This window comes from Rattus norvegicus, chromosome 7 (assembly GCF_036323735.1).
Source record: "Rattus norvegicus strain BN/NHsdMcwi chromosome 7, GRCr8, whole genome shotgun sequence".
NCBI classification, from domain to species: domain Eukaryota; kingdom Metazoa; phylum Chordata; class Mammalia; order Rodentia; family Muridae; genus Rattus; species Rattus norvegicus.
The window spans coordinates 86,760,598-86,779,616 of NC_086025.1; the positions used below are offsets into that span (position 1 = coordinate 86,760,598).

The following is a 19,019-nucleotide window of genomic DNA, read 5'->3' on the forward strand; positions in this document are numbered from 1 at the left end:
GATCAAGAATCGACAAATGGGATCTCATAAAACTGCAAAGCTTCTGTAAGGCAAAGGACACTGTGGTTAGGACAAAACAGCAACCAACAGATTGGGAAAAGATCTTTACCAATCCTACAACAGATAGAGGCCTTATATCCAAAATATACAAAGAACTCAAGAAGTTAGACCGCAGGGAAACAAATAACCCTATTAAAAAATGGGGTTCAGAGCTAAACAAAGAATTCACAGCTGAGGAATGCCAAATGGCTGAGAAACACCTAAAGAAATGTTCAACATCTTTAGTCATAAGGGAAATGCAAATCAAAACAACCCTGAGATTTCACCTCACACCAGTGAGAATGGCTATGATCAAAAACTCAGGAGACAACAGATGCTGGCGAGGATGTGGAGAAAGAGGAACACTCCTCCATTGTTGGTGGGATTGCAAACTGGTACAACCATTCTGGAAATCAGTCTGGAGGTTCCTCAGAAAATTGGACATTGAACTGCCTGAGGATCCAGCTATACCTCTCTTGGGCATATACCCAAAAGATGCCCCAACATATAAAAAAGACACGTGCTCCACTATGTTCACTGCAGCCTTATTTATAATAGCCAGAAGCTGGAAAGAACCCAGATGCCCTTCAACAGACGAATGGATACAGAAAATGTGGTACATCTACACAATGGAATATTACTCAGCTATCAAAAACAACGAGTTTATGAAATTCGTAGGCAAATGGTTGGAACTGGAAAATATCATCCTGAGTGAGCTAACCCAATCACAGAAAGACATACATGGTATGCACTCATTGATAAGTGGCTATTAGCCCAAATGCTTGAATTACCCTAGATACCTAGAACAAATGAAACTCAAGACGGATGATCAAAATGTGAATGCTTCACTCCTTCTTTAAAAGGGGAACAAGAATACCCTTGGCAGGGAAGAGAGAGGCAAAGATTAAAACAGAGACTGAAGGAACACCCATTCAGAGCCTGCCCCACATGTGGCCCATACATATAGAGCCACCCAATTAGACAAGATGGATGAAGCAAAGAAGTGCAGACCGACAGGAGCCGGATGTAGATCGCTCCTGAGAGACACAGCCAGAATACAGGAAATACAGAGGCGAATGCCAGCAGCAAACCACTGAACTGAGAATAGGACCCCCGTTGAAGGAATCAGAGAAAGAACTGGAAGATCTTGAAGGGGCTCGAGACCCCAAAAGTACAACAATGTCAAGCAACCAGAGCTTCCAGGGACTAAGCCACTACCTAAAGACTATACATGGATTGACCCTGGACTCTGACCCCATAGGTAGCAATGAATATCCTAGTAAGAGCACCAGTGGAAGGGGAAGCCCTGGGTCCTGCTAAGACTGAACCCCCAGTGAACTAGACTGGTGGGGGGAGGGCGGCAATGGGGGGAGGGTTGGGAGGGGAACACCCAAAAGGAAGGGGAGGGGGGAGGGGGATGTTTGTCCGGATACCGGGAAAGGGAATAACACTCGAAATGTATATAAGAAATACTCAAGTTAATAAAAAAAAAAAGCAAAGAAAAAAAAAAGAACTAATAAAAGCTAAGTAAGACTACCACTCCCTGTGTCTACTGGGATGGGAACATTTTCTTCTGTTACCCCTAAGACTGTGTCATAAGCTGGCAGGGTAGCCAACGTTCATGTTAATTGGGAATCCTGGGTAGTGGGACCCGAAAGCTCTGAGTACTGAGAGAACTGAGAAACAGAAACAGGAAGCAGGGCGGTCTCCAGCTTTGTGTTTCTTGGTTGACACCCATTCACATACAACCAGGCAGATTCTATTCTGAATGGGCTGAGCCAGGCTAAGGACACAAAGATGAACTTTCAGTGTAGACAGTGACCATCTACACTGAAAACCAGGATTTAGGCTATTTTAAGGGAGGGTAGAGAAGTATGAGGAAGTATGCGCTCAGTATACAACACACACATGTATGAAAAAGTTAAAACAATACATTTAAAATATACACCAAACTAAACCAAAAACTTATTTAGTTTAAAATACAAATAGGTTTTATTTTAGTAAATTTCTAGTTTATTATTTTGAGTAAAATATCACTTAGTATTCTTGTGATAATTTTTTTTTTACTTTTTCATGTAGTATTCTTCAAATTACATCTTAAAAAATCCTGTATTATTTAAAGAGTAAAATTTATTTTGTGTTCTTAAACAAAAACAAAACAAACCAACTAAACACACACACACACACACACACACACACACACACACACACACACACACTCACACAATACCCCAAAAAACAGGAAAAAAGATTTATTTCTCTGTCATGGGAATTCATCCAAAACCAGAAATCTTAGGTCATCATGGTGAAAAAGACTAGAACGCTCCCAATGCGCATGCACGTACACACACACACACACACACACACACACACAGAGCCTGTCTTATCCCTGCAAGTCTCCCTGAAGCCCTTACAATCTGGATGACCCAACACATGTTTCAGCAGCTGTAAAACTGAATCGTTGGTTAAAAAATTAATTAGATAACACGTGCAAGGCATTCTGTGCCTGAAATATGCAGTGTGTGTGTGTGTGTGTGTGTGTGTGTGTGTAGTGTAACAACAATTAGAGAAACAGAGGCCATGCATTTTAGAGAGAACAAAGGAGGTTGGGTATTCTAAAAGTTAATTTTAAATATTAAAAAACATTATTAAAATAAATAAAAACATAAAAAGGAATGAAAAAAGAGCCAGCAATCTCTAATACCTAGAACCAAGGAACTGACTCAAGAAGAATGTACCTTGGACCAACTGCAAAACGAATAACACGAAGTTGGCTCAAGGAGCTAGGAGAGCAAGAGGAATAGTTTATTGATGACAGCCGTTGTGATAGTGCTGGCTGTTAGAGGGAGCCATGGACTTGGTATTCATCATCTCTGCTTCCTGACAGGAACACCTGGTGTGCGTTGCTGGCTAACCCACATAACTCATGGCACCCTTTTGTTGTAAAGAAACGGGAGACGAGAGGAAAGGGGACATTTATGAGGTGGCTCGCCAGGGGCTTTTCTAATTGTTTGGTGCTTTGGTTTGCTTTGATCACAGTTTACCTCCCATTTATTTTCCACTTGTCCTGGAGAGGGCCTGGGACGGTGGACTGTCATGATTTAGTGAGCAACTGGAATGTCTACAATCTGTTGCTTCTTGTGGCCCAAACTGTCACACTTTCTACCCACACATAATCAAATGTCAGTCTGTAACAATAGGAAAAGGACACATCAAACTTCCTCTTTTATGATTTAATTTAACCCTGTGCTCTTGGTAAGTACAGAGTTCCCATCGAGGAGGGAGGGCAACAATGTCACAAGATGTCCACAATTGTTTTGATGTTAGGTGGCTCTGAAGGTAGTTAGGGTTTTTTTGTATCCTAAAAATAACACTGGAAGGGATACTAATTAGTGATAATAATAGCTAGTAACTATGGTAACTGTTTTTAGATTAAAGAATTATAGACATTACCTATAATAACCAAATAATCAAAAATAATAATGCTGAAAGGTATTCTCACATCAATTTTACAAATGCGAAAACAGAGGCTCAGAGACAGCCAAGTCAAATGCCACGGGCCACAGTGCAAAACAGAGTGTGTCCAGAGTGCAAACACAATGAAAGCCATGGCCATAGGAACAAAAAACTTTTAAACTTATTTTTATTTTTAATCATCTGCACATATGTATCATATGTGTGTATGAGTGAGCATATGTGCACATGGGTACAGTTGCTGCCCAAGAAGCCAGAAGAGACTGGCAGATCCCCTGGTGCTGTGTTACAAGCTGTTATTATAAGGTGCCTAATGGGGGAACTGGGAACTGAACTTGAGTCCTGTGAAAGAACGAAACATGCAGTGAACCATTGAGCCATCTTGCCAGCCTACAGTCATGCTCTTGTATGTTCTTCCGGCCTCCACTAACTCAGCCTGCACATAAACGTCAGTAACAGTCTCCAGAAAACTGATCCTTCTCAAAGTCACGAAGAATCTCATTTTGTTTGCCCTGCGATCTCCCAATTCATCATCGTATTTTTTCCCTTCTGGAATTGAAGCTTGCAAACACTGGAGACCAGGACTTCAAGGCAATGATTTCAGAGCTCTTGAAGACCATCATAAACTATAATTAGCTCACAATAATTAGCAAGAAACAAATACTTTATATAAAAAAGCATCCATTCACTTAAAATGATTTTTAATTTTATAATGACTCGTATATAATTATCACAGAAGCAGGGCTATTTAGTTTGAAAAAAAATAACTTCAGAGATGAGAGCCCATTTAGTGTTTATTTGCTCTATGGTTCTAATTACTTCGAAAACTACCAAAACTTTGTATGCGATTACAAATAGTATTCAATAATGGCTTTGTGGGAAGGTGAACCAATCCTTTACTTTTAAAATCACCACCAACATGAAGGAAATAAATAATAAGGGAGAAATACCAGGTGCACTTTTACATGACGTCATCATGACTTTCTCACATTGTCAGAATTTCCATGCTAGAATAATGAAAAAAATGCACAGAATATGTCTCACCGGACACTTCTAAAATAAGAGCAACCAAGCAAGGCAGTGGGGAACAATAAACACGTTATTGTTTTTCTGTTATATATTAGCAAATCCTGGTAGCTTCAATTTGGTTTCATTGCATTTCCAATATGTGTATGCATCAATTCATCTTCTTCCCTCTCCATAGTTAAGATTTATGCACTTTATTAATCACCTCATGACAGTCATTTCAGTGGTTTCATTTAACAGAGTAAACCAGTCACACACCATCAGACTTCTCGGGATGTCACAAGGCAAGCTTTGGATTCCTGGCAACTTGAATTACTCTTGCCAATATACAATTTTCAGGGTGATCCATTGCAGAACTCTCTAATACATCACAACTGGCTCTGCTCTTTTCTTAATTGATAGATCGGAAGAAAGACACTCTCAAGATCAAGCCACTGTCCTCCCGAAGCAGCCTTGGCAAATCCTTTCTCTGTTAGCACCTGGTCAAAATGACAGCAGTCAGTCCTTCTGTTTTCCTTATATAATGTGAACGATAGGAAAGGCCTATGCAGTGTTCAGCAAGTCTTCGTTCTCTGAGAGACTGTGATAAACAACAGTAACTTTCCTTGCATTCACTGAAGTCTAGATGGTCTAAGCATGTAAGCATTACATAGGCATGATGGACCAGTCATTTGTGCTGGTTTCTTACATTGCCGGATGCTAAATGGAATCTGAACTGCCAAGCTGACTTCTTCATCTTTGTAATTCTTGATACACACATACACACACACACACACACTCACACACACACATGCGCGCGCACACCCCACACTCCCTGTGTCAACTCTCTGAGAGGATACAGTTTTAAACACTGTGGTCTCAAATAATTTTCAACTACTCTTTATTAAGTCTCTAGCAGCAATTTGAGGTTGCCTGTCTGTTTCCTTTGAGATACTAAGTATAAGGAATTGGATTCTTAATATAGCTGTAATCAGAAAGAAGTAAATTTTCAAAATTATTCATTGAAGTGAGGTGTCAGATCTTCTGAATTTCTTTGGTCTTGCCTGTTTCTGTGATCAAATGGAAGGGCTAAGGGGGCATTTTTCCATAGTAAAGAACTCAAATAAGCAAGATTAAATGACTTAGCAGCTTGCCAGGGATCAGCTAAGTAAAAATTATAGCCCTTATGTAACAGCATGGCATCTGAGACCAAAGCTTAAAAAAAAAAGTCAATTTGAGTTTAAGAAAATTTAATGGGAAATCCAGAGAGGAAAATGGGTCACATTTGTATTATTTTTATGACTTTTGGAAGGCAGTCATGGTCTCCAAATTTTAGAATCAATGATACTCAGGAATCCTCAAGTGGATAAAGTAGCTGTGAGTTTAAGAGAGTATTAGGCTAGGCTGGAGAGGTGGCTCCGCGGTTAAGAAGAACTATCTGTCTGATCTTTTAGAGGTCCTGAGTTCAATTCCCAGCAACCATATGGTGGCTCACAACCATCTGTAATCAGGTCTAGTGCCCTCTCTGGCCTGAAGACATACATATAGGCAGAAAGGCATATGATGTGTACATAATAACTAAATAAATATTTTAAAAAGAGAGAGTATTAGGCTACACCTTATACCAACTGTAGTGTATTGAAACCCTCTTGTAACCAAAGGGTAGAGTAGACGGTGCTCACAAACCAGTTGGCCTCAGAGAGTTCCCTTGAGAAAAGCTAACCTGCATATGTTTACCTGCAACATGGCCACATGGGTTCCTCCAAACATCACTGTTTAGTTGCTTCATGTTCAGACTACACTACTCAATGAGGTAATGTTACTTATAGTTAAAGGATACAATGTTCTCATCGGTATTCTTCCCTTAATTCAAGTTAATTACTATTTAGTAAGCTCAACATGTGAAAACAGTCAAGTTCAGAGGGAGAAGTACATTTTCAATGAGAAATTGTGGCAACTATTTAGACTTTGCTTATACAGAAAACTTAATTCAAGATTTCTATAACTACAGAGAGGGAAGATACTTTATTTTAGTATTTTTTTCCCAGTGACTTTTGGTTCCTCACTGTCTTTGTTTATCAAATGTGTGGTCATAGAGCTCTCCTTTTGTTCTGTGTCATCCTGGAGAAAGAGCATTTTAACCAAACTAACTCCCCACCTCTTGCCTTCCTCCTTTCTTCACCAGCCTCATTATTTTCATAAGCAGCTTGGCAGGAACACTGGCTTAAGTTTATAATTCGGTTTAATTGTGTACAGGCCTCAGCACCAACTCCTTAAATCTTTTTCTATTTGTGACAGTCCCATTGTGTTTGCTCTAGAGGTGATGACAAATAAGACATCACTTTATGTACACACTCTTCTCCCCCCACCAAATTAGGCTAGTAATTCTCAACCTTCCTAATGCTGCAACCCCTTAATACAGTTCTTCACGTTTTGGTGACACCCCCACCCTAAAATTAATTTTGTTGCTACTTCCTAAGTGTAATTTTGTTGCTATTATAAATAATAATGTAGATATCTAATATGAAGGATATCTGATATGGGATGCTGTAAGGTTTGGGGCCCACAGCTTGAGAACCCCTGTTTAAGGTTAGTACACCACATTACCCACTCTTGACCACTTCCTCCCCTTCAATACTCTTTTTTAAAAAATAGTTTACTTATTTATATTATTGATTGATGTTTTGGCTGCATGTATGTCAGTGTGAGGATGTCAGATTCCCTGGAACTGGAAGTTACAGAGGGTTGTAAGCTGCTATGTGGGTGCTGGGATTTGAAGCCTATGTTCTTTTTTTTTCCAGTTATTTTTTAATTGGATATTTTTTCATTTACATTTCATCCCCTTTCCCGGTTTCCCACCCATAAACCCCATCCCACCTACCTCCCCTTGCTTCTATGAGGGTGTTCCCCCACCCACCTACCCACTCCTTCCTGCCTCCCTGCCTTGACATTCCCCAACACTGGGGCATTGAGCCTTGGCAGGACCAAGGGCTTCTCCTCCCACTGATGCCCAACAAGGCCACCCTCTACTACAGATGCAGCTAGAGCCATGCGTCTGTCCATGTGTACTCTTTGGATGGTGGTTTAGTCCCTCGGAGCTCAGGTTGGCTGTACTGTTGTTCTTATGAGGTTGCAAGCCCCTTCAGCTCCTTCAATCCTTTCTCTAACTCCTCTATTGGGGTCCCCATTCTCAGTTCAATGGTTGGCTGTGAGCATCCACCTCTGTATTTGTTATGCTCTGGCAGAGCCTCTTAGGAGACAGCTGTATCAGGTTCCTGTTAGCATGCACTTGTTGGCACCAGCAATGTGGTCTGAGTTTGGTGCAGCCCATGTTCTGAACCACTCTGCAGCCCCTCTTCAGTATGCTTACAGTGCTATCCTTTGGCTGTCTAGAGGAACAGAGTTCCAGGGTCTGCAGGGAAGTCAGGTCTAATGAATGTGTGTGAGAAAAATAGCAGAATTACTGGGGTCAGCTCATAAATAGCGTAGGATACTCAGGTTTTTCCATCCTGTTTATATCCACCATTTAGTGAATAGTTTGTTTTCTTTTTATAAGAGAAAAAAACAGGAAGTGGAAAAAGAAAGCCATGCAAAGTCACTTATTAATCACAGTCTCCAGGGAATGCACCACAGAATTCCCCTTCTCTCTTAATTATTTGTTGGTATCTTTAATGAAACCAAATCATGAGAGTTTCCAACAGCTGGCTGATGTTTCAGAGGTCTGGTTTCTGAGTGTCCCCTGTGCGGAACTATTTAACTAACACCCTGGAGCTTCTCTATGGCCATCCATAGCAATTTACCTCCCAGAAAAAAAAAATCTCTGTCTTTTTTTCTTGCATTGGAGGAAAATGCTTGGAGGACCTAGATCTGTGCAAACTGTTGTGTGTTTGCCTGGCTTCAGCCACAAAGGCAAAGCTCTGGGACTGTATCAGGTCCACAGTGAGCCACCGACACGTGGCTCACAAGTCGTTAGGCACTTGGCAATTGGACACAGGCAAGCTCCTGCATCACCTGGCAGAAGTAGGCATCTGAGTGCCTTCCCATCCGAGTCCTGAAAATGGATCTGTAAACTGCGAGAGAAAAAAAAGCTACAGGGTGATACTTTAGACACTGAATTCTGTGGCTTAGTATAAATGACAGCATGCCAGAATCAAGGGTTTTGGACAAATCTAGCAAAACATATTTTGGAATCCTTGGATGAAAAAACGGCTGTGTTCAGGCGCGGAGATGTAGGTCTGGGGCAGTGTCCCTGCTTAAGCATGTACAAGGTACCAGGCCCTGGGTTTGATCCTGGATCCTGGATAACACACACACACACACACACACACACACACACACACACACACACACACACACACACACACACACAGAGAGTGAGAGATAGTCAGACAGACAGGCAGAAAAACAGTAACAACAAAATCCACGTTCCCCCTCATGATAGCTCCCAGCATACTGCACCTCTTCAGCCGGACTAAGCTTTGTCTTCACTTTGTTAACAACAACAACAACAACAAAACAACCAAAACCAAAACAAATCCCAAACCCACAAACATTGCAAATAAGGCCTGATTCATTTATTCACGGCGTGTGGGAAACTAAGCCACATTCAGCAGCAGCCCTGAGACCTCATAGGGACCAGAAGCAGATCCTGGATGAATGTTCTCAAGTATGTTACAGATTTTCCCCGAGTTGCTTCATTATACACCCGAGGTGCTGAAGTTTGGAGCAGGGGGATATCTCAGAAAGACGAACTGGTGTATGTGCTCAGGCTGTGGGCTTTTCACGCAGTCGGCTTGGGTGAGTCAAGTTAACTGTAAGCAGTGTTATCCTTATGCTCACCTTCTGGAGGACCAGGAAACGTCTACCTCTCTCACATGGATCACCGCAAAGAACGGGCATTAATCAATACTTGCGATCAATGGATATAATGTGTTTAAAGTTGAAAACAAAAGGCAGAAAAAACACTTTCCATTTAGTTTTAAGAACATGGTTTTCCTCATTGATTTATTCTCATGAAAATTACAACTTAGTTAGGATTGTACTAGCTGATAAGGGTTTTTTGTTTGTTTGTTTTCCTGTCTTTTACATTTTTTATTTTCAATTTTTTTTGTAGCTAGTGAAAATTGGAGCCAGATGTATGTTGCTCAAGGGAGCTGAAGATGTGAATTGCCAAATGTCCAAATGTACAGTCAGCTCGTGGGTCTCAAAGCCTTGTCCTCTACCCCGGGCTAAAAGCCTATTCTTCCAAGCAACCTCATTTCCCTGCACAAGCTGTTGAAAAACCCAGTTTCTTGTGGCTAGATAAAAACTGGAGAGAACAGAGGGGCATGGAGTATCTGTGGGAAACGTGTGCTCCCTACCAAGTCTTCCAGCAGAGCCCTGCTCTACCAGACCATTGCCACCCACAACATCAGCACTGAGGACATAGCCTCGCAGTAGTAAGAAGTATACACTAAAATATTTAGCACAACTCAGCTTAAGAGACCTGGCCCCTGATTTTGTTTAGCTTTGCTTCCGAGCCAAAGAGTGGACTGCTGTCATGTAAGACCCACCTACCTGTCGCATCAGGTGGGGAAGACACTTAGCAATGAGGCATGAACAGACATTTAGGGACACAGGCAGGGCGCCTGCCATGGCCTACCAGATAAACCCTTCCTTCCAGACTGATAGCCAGGAATGCCATTTTCTTGTTCGTTGAGTGTAAATCTTTTTCTTTCTACCCAAAAGCTCCAGAGCCTAGCTGTACATCCTTACTTACCCATGAGCTGAGCAAGCCGAAAAGATTGACGTGGGCTTTTGCAAACACGATCAGCTTAGGCGCTCAACACCGTCAGCAAATGGAACATAAAGTTAATTGCTTCACCAGTGGAAGAGTCGCTTCGCTGGCGTTCTTCATGGGCAGACCTTGGTCTGCTTCATGCACTGTGGAGCTCAGCAGAAATTACCAGTGCTTACATGTCAGGAGGACTTGTTTCTGTTGGAATTTCTTCCCCGTGTGGCATTAATAATTTATGAATAGGCCCATAGATAAAAACCACGATGTACAAAGCACCAAGTAACTGGCATAAACAGAACTAAACTGGTCAATAAAGGTAAGAGGAAACGAAAAAGATAACGTTAAAATTAAAGTAGGTATTATGTGAACTATGAACATGATCTTTTATGTATTATAAATAAACAGAAAATACAAAACCCAATCATGTAGGGTCACAGAACCACAGGTGGCACGTGTACTATTTTTTTCTTCTGTTATATGCTTGTTCTGTAGCAGGTGGGACTTTGAGATGATAATCTAGCTAAAAATATTTTAAAAATAAGTGTTTATGGACTCATCTAGTTAGAGAAGACTTATCCATTTCACCCTTGTCCTTGTGTGCTGTCAACAGAATTGCTAGCAAAGTTTAGGGAATGCAGGAACTTTATTACCTAATGATACAAGAAAGTAAGAAGGGAAAACCCAGGTTTATTTTGCTATGTTGGCAGTTAGAGAAGAAAAACAATTTTTTTTAAATTTGACAATTGGGGAAATGGTATAACAAGTGATCTTGATATAGGAGGAGTGGAGCTTGCCAGCTTCCTGCTTACTGACTTACTGGATCACATGGAGTTCTCTGTCAATTAGATACAACATAATATGAGATAAAAAGGGTATTGGATTCTTCTAATCAGCTGCATTACAAGGGCAAAGTTCTAAGTTAACGCTTTGTTGTTTGAACTGTAGTTTATTGTTGAGTGTGTATTTTATACATTCATTTAATATCTGTACTTACTTATTTTTCTCATATCCATCAGAAAACTCCATCCCTCACAGAAATTCAATATGTATAAATCATATTTTTTATCATTATATATCTGAGATGCTTTGAAGATATGAATGAATTGATATTGTACTTTACTTGAAAATGGAATTATGGCCCAAAAGAACCCTCAAAACTTCAAATATCAATGGTAATGAAGGTGTTTAATTCTACACATGAAAGTGCCAAATGCTGGAGACTCAATTTAGTACTTTAAGTTCACAGCAATTTTTATTAAATAAAAGCCTTGGTGAGAAAATACGTTAAACCCCAGCACACAAGAGGCTGCTCACTAAGGGCCATTGCAATCCTAGATGTCATTTAGTATTTACTATGCAGTTTGCACCAGGGTAGGCCCTAAGGAGAGTCATTGAAATACAAGACAGATCTTGCTCCTAATGAATTCAACACACTGCTAACAGGAGGAAGGAAGGAGTCCAGGAAATGATCAGAATTTAAGGTTTTCAATAAGCCATTTATGGAGCAAGGACGAATGCATGAAGACTCGGCAATATATTCACTGGGAAGGTTTTATCAAGCTCAAGTAGCTGGAAAAGAGGCTGAAGGTCAGTGGGGGAATTATCTTCAAAAAAGATGCAAAAAATCTCTTCAGCTTCTCCCTACCTCTCTCTAAGTCTTCCCTGTGCTTCCTCTCCTGTGTATCTTTTTCTAAAACACAATGACTTTACTTATGTTTGTTAAAACTTGTATTCAAAATGCCCATTTTGGCTCCAGTTATAGCTGTATTTTATCTCCACCCCAAGGAAAAAATAATGTTGAGCCTCCTGGCCAGGTAAATCTCAGCCTTATGACGAACACACAGCAAACTCTGTAATTTCCCACTTATGAAAGAATGTTTGATTGAACACCCATGCTCCCCCCCCCTCTCTCTCTCTCGCTCTCTCCGCTCTCTCTCGCTCTCTCTTGCTCTCTCTCGCTTTCTCTTGCTCTTGCTCTCTCATCCTCAGTGGAGTGTAAATTTCACAAGGGCTCATTGGCCCTCATGGATCTCAGGACTCAAGTTTTGAGCACAGAGTTGGTGCTCAATAGCTACTGGTAGAGAGAAAGACTTAGCTCTTCCTTAACCAAGGCAAGGTTCAGCAAGACTTGCCCACTGTTCTTCCACTCTGTTTCACCTTTATGATGCATTTATCATCCTCAGAATCAGAAAGCATTTGCAGTCTTATGTTATCCTACACCGTAAGATAAGGGCAGTCTTGAGGTCTATGTATCAAATGTTGGTTCATTCAGTTACTTCTTCCTCATCTATTCAACAATACCACCAAACTCATGGTTGGCACTGTTTTATATCTGGAATACCAATATGCTATAAAAAACAATACAGATCTTTGAACAGGATACAATTCTAGTTTCAAATACACCCATTTGCCATTTCATGTTTCTTTTTTAGACTGTATGTTAGCTTATATTGATCGCCAATTTAACAGGTAATAGAATGATCTTGGAGATGTTTAGGAAGGATTTTGTAGATTAGGTCAATTGAGATGGGAAGATAAACCTAATTGATAATGAAAGAAAAAAAAAATAACAAGCTGAACACTATAGCACTCATCACTGCTTCCTGACGACAGCAGCATGAAATATGGTCAGCTACTTCCTGCTTTGGCTCCCATACCTTTTCTGCCATGATGGAGTGTATCTCTAGGACTGTAGGCCAAAATTAAACCCTCATCAGGTACTGTGCCCGCATAATAAGAAAAATTACTAAGACCGATGTACCGATGCAAGCTTTTGCTATGTAGCTCAGGGTGGCTTCATACATAGGATTCCCCTGTCTCAGCCACTGAGTGTTAGTATTATCACTGTACTCAACCTAGTCTTACCACGTTATGTGTTGACTTTATGTCATATCAATCTATCAATCATATACACATAGGGACCTACATATAAAGTTGTTTATATGATAAAGAGATACAGAGACTAGTAAACTATTATTAGTTAATACAGGTATATTAAACATGATGTCTGCTATGAAATGGTAATGCATTGGTAAACTCCCCATGATAGCACTCAGAAGAATGTGGTATTTTTCAAAGCCATGAATTTACTATCTTCAACCTTTCATTATTCAATCTGTAACTGGAATGCTTTTTTTTTTTTTATAATTGCTTTTATGACTAATTTAAGTTCTCAGAAAAAACCCCGAGGTCAGTATCAGGTACACACCTGTAATTTTATACTGCAACTTATTATTAGAATATGCAAAATAATGTCATTGGGGTTTGATGATCATTATGGAAGGGGAGCTACCTAAGGGTTCATACCATGCTCATAGCATGTATATAAGCACATCTCCTTCTAATGACACAGGGACAGCATACACACACCATATGTACCAGCTTTGAGATGGCCATTTCAACAGGCAAAAGAAGAAGTATAAATGGCCAGTAAATAAAAGTCAAGTACAATTCAGCCTCATTGCTAAAATAATGCAAACTAAAATTGTATCTATACTTAGAAATACCAAGGAAATAAGAAAGAAAGAGCACTTTGGCAGATACTGTCACAGAATAGTTCTATCTCCACTCAGGAGAAGACAGTCAACTGTCAGAAATGTCAGAAGAGTTGTTTGTTTAAATAAGTACAATATGGATTCTTTAAATTTTTCATATTTATTTTCTTGGAGAATATAATTATGTCCTTGGAAGAAATCATATAATTTTTATAATATAGCATTTATTTTAAATCATCATAATGCATAAATAGAACGAGTCAAATATAGTCACAGCAGAAAATAGAATTTGTCTGCTCATCACTGACCTGATTTCTAAGCATAACCACTTTTATAAGTATTTCTAGCTACTTACTGTAGTATTTGCCTCATTTTCTCCCACATGCTTTTAGTAAGAGTGCCTGGTTAGGAACCAACCTTAGAAACATGATAAGCCAGGTTCACAGAGATTAGGGATGAAATGTTTATACCGCTGGTATTTGTAGTAACAAGAAAATTGGCATTGCCAGGTATTTAGGCTGTCTGAATAAGTGATTACTAAATGCACAACATAATATTAAGCAGAGATATACTTAATGAATGATAATTATTAAATAAACAAATTATACAAGTATACATAAGAATATAGGTGGGGATTATTTTTAGATTGTGGGTACTCTTCAGGCAAAGTTTATTTTGTACGATTAACTGACTCCAAAAATTCTCTTTAATAAACATGATTGCTCAGAAACATGAACATTTGGTTTAATGCTTCTATTTTATCTTTGTGTTTAATTCCATGTAATGTGACGTGGGGCATCATGGGAAGGATTGGAGAGAAGGAGCTACTTTAGTGATGAATCTTTAAGAAACATCATTGCCTATTTTAAAATGCTTATTTTATTTTTATTAGTTGTTTGAAAATTTCACACAATGTGTTTTGATCCTATGTATCCCCTCCATAACTTTTTCCAGATCCCCCTGCTTCTCTATTGTGCAGACTAAAGTTTATGTCAACTTGAAACAAACTTGTGTCATTTTGGAAGAAGGAACCGTAATTAAGAAAATGCTCCTACCAGATTGGCTTGTGGTAAGTCTGTGATGTTTTTTTTTTTTTTCTCTATTAAGGATTGATGTAAGATGATCCAGCTCACTGTGGGTAGTGCTACCCTTGTCCTGGGGAAAGCAGGCCTAGCTAACCATGAGGAATAAGCTCGTATGTATCCCTCTCTATGGCTTCTGAATCAGTTAGCTCCGGATCCCATGTTACTTCCTTGGCCTGAGTTTCTGTCCTAACTCCCTTCAATGATGAACTGTAATTTAGAAGTGGAAATGAACTAAATCCTCTCCTCTCCAAGTGGCTTTCAATAGTGGTGTTTTACCATAAGGATAGAAACTCTAAGATGCTTTACTATCCAACTTCAGGTGCCCCTTTTTGCTCCATCGAGGCCCGTTTGTGCTGCTCAAATATTTATTGGCTGTGTGGTTTACTGCAGGTGCATGTACAGCCTATCAGCTATACTTTTAAAGAAAATGACTTTTCTCTCTTAGAAGCTAATAATTGCCAATAACTCCTGAGCTAGTGATAGATGTTTATGTCGAAATGCTTTCTCCATGTTGAAGTTTGGCCTAGTTTTAGGCTTACCCATGTCTTGTGCATGGTATCACAAACGCTATGGGTATGTACACGCCACTCCTCGGTTGTATCCAAAAGACACTACTTCCTCATAATCACATACCACCTCTGGTTGTTCCACCCTTTCTGCACCCCCATCTGCAAGGATCATCAGAGAGAGAGAGAGAGAGAGAGGGGGGGGGGAGGGGGAGCGAGCGCAGAAAGTTAGATTCAAAAAAGAAAAGAAAACTCTCATAAAAAATTGGAGGTGTAGGAGTTGGGAGAAGTCTAGAGGGAAATAGGAAGTAGATATGAATGTATTTCATTGCATATATGTATAATTCCCCAGAATAAAGGAAAATTAAAAACAGTACACAAGAATTTCAAAGCAGTATAGTTTATTCTACACATGCAGACTCAGTTTGTCAGAATAGGCAGGAAGCATCTTTACCCACTGAGCCACCCCACAGGCCCCATATTACAGTGCTTTTAAGTATGTGCCCTAGGTTATGAGTACTAGAATCAATCTTGCTCAAAGTAAAATTTTACAAGTTCCTCTGTAGACCTACTACATCGGGGATTCAATAATCCATGTTCCAAAGAGGCCTTCAGGCCTCTCTAATGCATGAAAGAGCTGCAGAGTCAGTGGGTCAAGGGATTACCATGGAGGTGACTTCCACAATCAGTTTTAAAATTGTAAATGTTCTATATTACTGGTAGAGAGTACACATTTAAAAGGTGCATACTTTTGAGATTACATGCTGACTCTATAAGGAGGCAAATGTTCATCCTCTGCAGAGCACAATGGTTAGGACATCTTAACTACGCTTAACTTTATACAGTATAAAAGTGCTTATGAGAAATTCATGCCAGCATTTATGAGTTTTAGCAATTGTATGCATTTGTAATTTTGTGCTTACAGGTAAATAGGGTTACTGTCCACCACTGACCACCACTCTCCACTACTGTTGTCCACCACTCTCCACTACTGTCCACCACTGACCACCACTGTCCACTACTATTGTCCAGCACTGCCCACCACTGACCAACACTGTCCACTACTGTTGTCCACCACTCTCCATTACTGTTCAACATTGACGGCCACTTTCCACTACTGTTGTCCACCACTGTCCACTACTGTTCAACATTGACGACCACTGTTCACTACTGTTCAACATTGACGACCACTGTTCACTACTGTTTTCCACCACTGTATATTACTGTTCACTGTTGTCCACTACTGTCCACCAACAATGTCCACTACTGTCCACTATCATTGTCCAACACTGTCCAACACTGTCCAACACTGTCCGCTACTGTTGTCCACTACTGTCCACTGTTGGCCACTACTGTCCACTACCATTGCACACTATTCTCCACCACTGTCTACTACTGTTTTCCACCACTGCCCACCACCATTGTCCAGCACTGTCCACTACTGTCCACCACCATTGTCCACTACTGTCCACTACCATTGTCCAACACTATCCAACACTGTCCACTACTCTTGTCATCACTGTCCACCACTGTCTGCTGTTGTCCACCAGTGTCCACTACCATTGTCCAACACTGTCCAAAACTGTCCACTACTCTTGTCCATCACTGTCCACCACTGTCCACTACTGCTGTCCATCACTGTCCATTACCATTGTCCAACACTGTCCACAGCTTCTACTACTGTCCACCATTGTCCACTACTGTCCACTGTTGTCCATCACTGTCCACTACCATTGTCCACCATTGTCCACTACCATTGTCCACTATCATTGTCCAACAGCTTCCACTACTGTCCACCATTGTCCACTACTGTTGTCCATCACTGTCCACTACTATTGTCCAACTGTCCACTACTGTCCACTACTGTCCACCATTGTCCACCACTGTACACCACTCTCCACCATTGTCCACCACTACCACCTCTGTCCACTACTGTTGTCCACCACTGACCACCACTGTTCAGTACTGTTGTCCACCACTCTCCACTACTGTCCACTATTGTCCACCGTTGTCCACTACTGTTTCCCATTGTCTACTACTGTCCACTGCTGTCCATCACTACTGTCCACCACTGCCGACCACTGTCCACTACTCTCCACCACTGTCCACTACTGTTGTCCACCACTGTCCACCACTGTCCACTACTGTTGTCCACCACTGTCCACCACTGTTCACTACTGTTGTCCACCATTGCCAACCACTGTCCACTACTATTATCCACCACTGCCCACTACTGACCACCACTGTCCACTACTGTTGTCCACCACTGTCCACTACCATGTAACTTTATCTAATAATGTTATTTTGTCATTTTCACAAACAAGTATGAAATGCTAATGACAAATTAAAATCAGGCTCAGACAGACTGATGAGAGAATAAAATCTCGAAACAAACATGAAGACTTTGAAGAAAAGAAGAACCATTGGAAATGTTGTGGGGCCACTGAATGAGAACAGCTAGCACAGCAAAATGCAGAGGACTGGAACACACAAGATGCTAATCCGTGAACACCGCACTGAAAGTGTGGAATTAGAATGTGGAAAGTCATCTCGATAGAAGCGGTCCTCTTGACCCACTCCAGGTTGAAGTGCTTTCTATCTGATTAACATGCCCATGGGTGTTAGGTAGGTCCTTCAAGGCTGAAAGCTACAGACACAAAACCGTTTAGCCACCATAGGCTCATTAAATGGGTCACAGGGTGAATCACTGGCTAGTATTAATCATGGATACCTACAAGTCAAAAGCAACTTGTACTGGACTTATTAATCAGTTGCCTCAAAGAGATGGTGCATATATTTATAGTGAACATCTTCATTAACACACTGTTTTAACGATTCATGAATTCTGTGAGACCTGGCAAAATGACTTTTGTCATCATGAATGTGCTTTATTTTTTAGATGGTTTTTAAATCATGCAGGTTCCTGAACAGAATGACCTGTAAAAGACATAGAACAGAAAGCCAGTGTTCTCGCCTTTGGCATTTTCTACTGTACCAGACACCAGCCCTGTCACCCACTCCATGTGCTATTCTCAGAGACATTCTGCATGCAGACTACCCCGAAATATCTCATTTTTGATCACTTTATCATAGGCTGTTATAAAGAAGACAAAGATAATAACATCTGCAAGATAATAACAGAGACTGAGAAAACTAAGAAGTACAGGCCAGGGATAAGGATAAAATACGTATGTTAATGTACCATGGTTTGAATTTGGTAAAACTGTCCGTATTTTATAATGTGTTTCAGAGGTCTTCTGAGCCTTGGAGTCAATGAAAAAAAAAAGGAGTAGAGAAAAATATTAAGCCTGTGTTTTATCCATTGAAGTCACTAATAAATTTGGCCATCTTCCAGAAAAAGACCAAATAACTCCCTCCTTTGTTCATTTCTGCTTGATTTCTCAGGTCCCATCTTATTATATCTCATCGTTTTCATAATGGCAACATTTATTCACGAGCTCGTTTATACGAAACTCACTGAGTGTCTACTGTGTGATATTAGTAGGTCTCAAAGAGTTCACAACAGAGACGGAACAAACAAGAACAGAGTATAGGAAGCATTTAGAGAAAAGTAAAAGATGATATACAATAAAGGAATGAACTGAATACAATTAAGTACCAGCCTGTATGGTGTCATGAG

General features: G+C 40.4%; 1 protein-coding gene and 1 long non-coding RNA gene across 4 annotated transcripts in view; one reads left to right on the top strand and one right to left on the bottom strand.

Moving 5' to 3' along the window:
* The window catches only part of Samd12 (sterile alpha motif domain containing 12), a 295,171-nt gene that overhangs the window by 101,889 nt on the left and 174,263 nt on the right, over positions 1 to 19,019 (bottom strand). The window lies entirely within an intron of this gene.
* The window catches only part of LOC120093656 (uncharacterized), a 69,725-nt gene that overhangs the window by 34,443 nt on the left and 16,263 nt on the right, over positions 1 to 19,019 (top strand). For all 3 annotated transcript variants that reach the window (XR_010053794.1, XR_010053795.1, XR_010053796.1), the window contains one exon: positions 14,743 to 14,857. This is a non-coding gene — a long non-coding RNA (uncharacterized LOC120093656). The remainder of the gene's footprint in view (positions 1 to 14,742; positions 14,858 to 19,019) is intronic.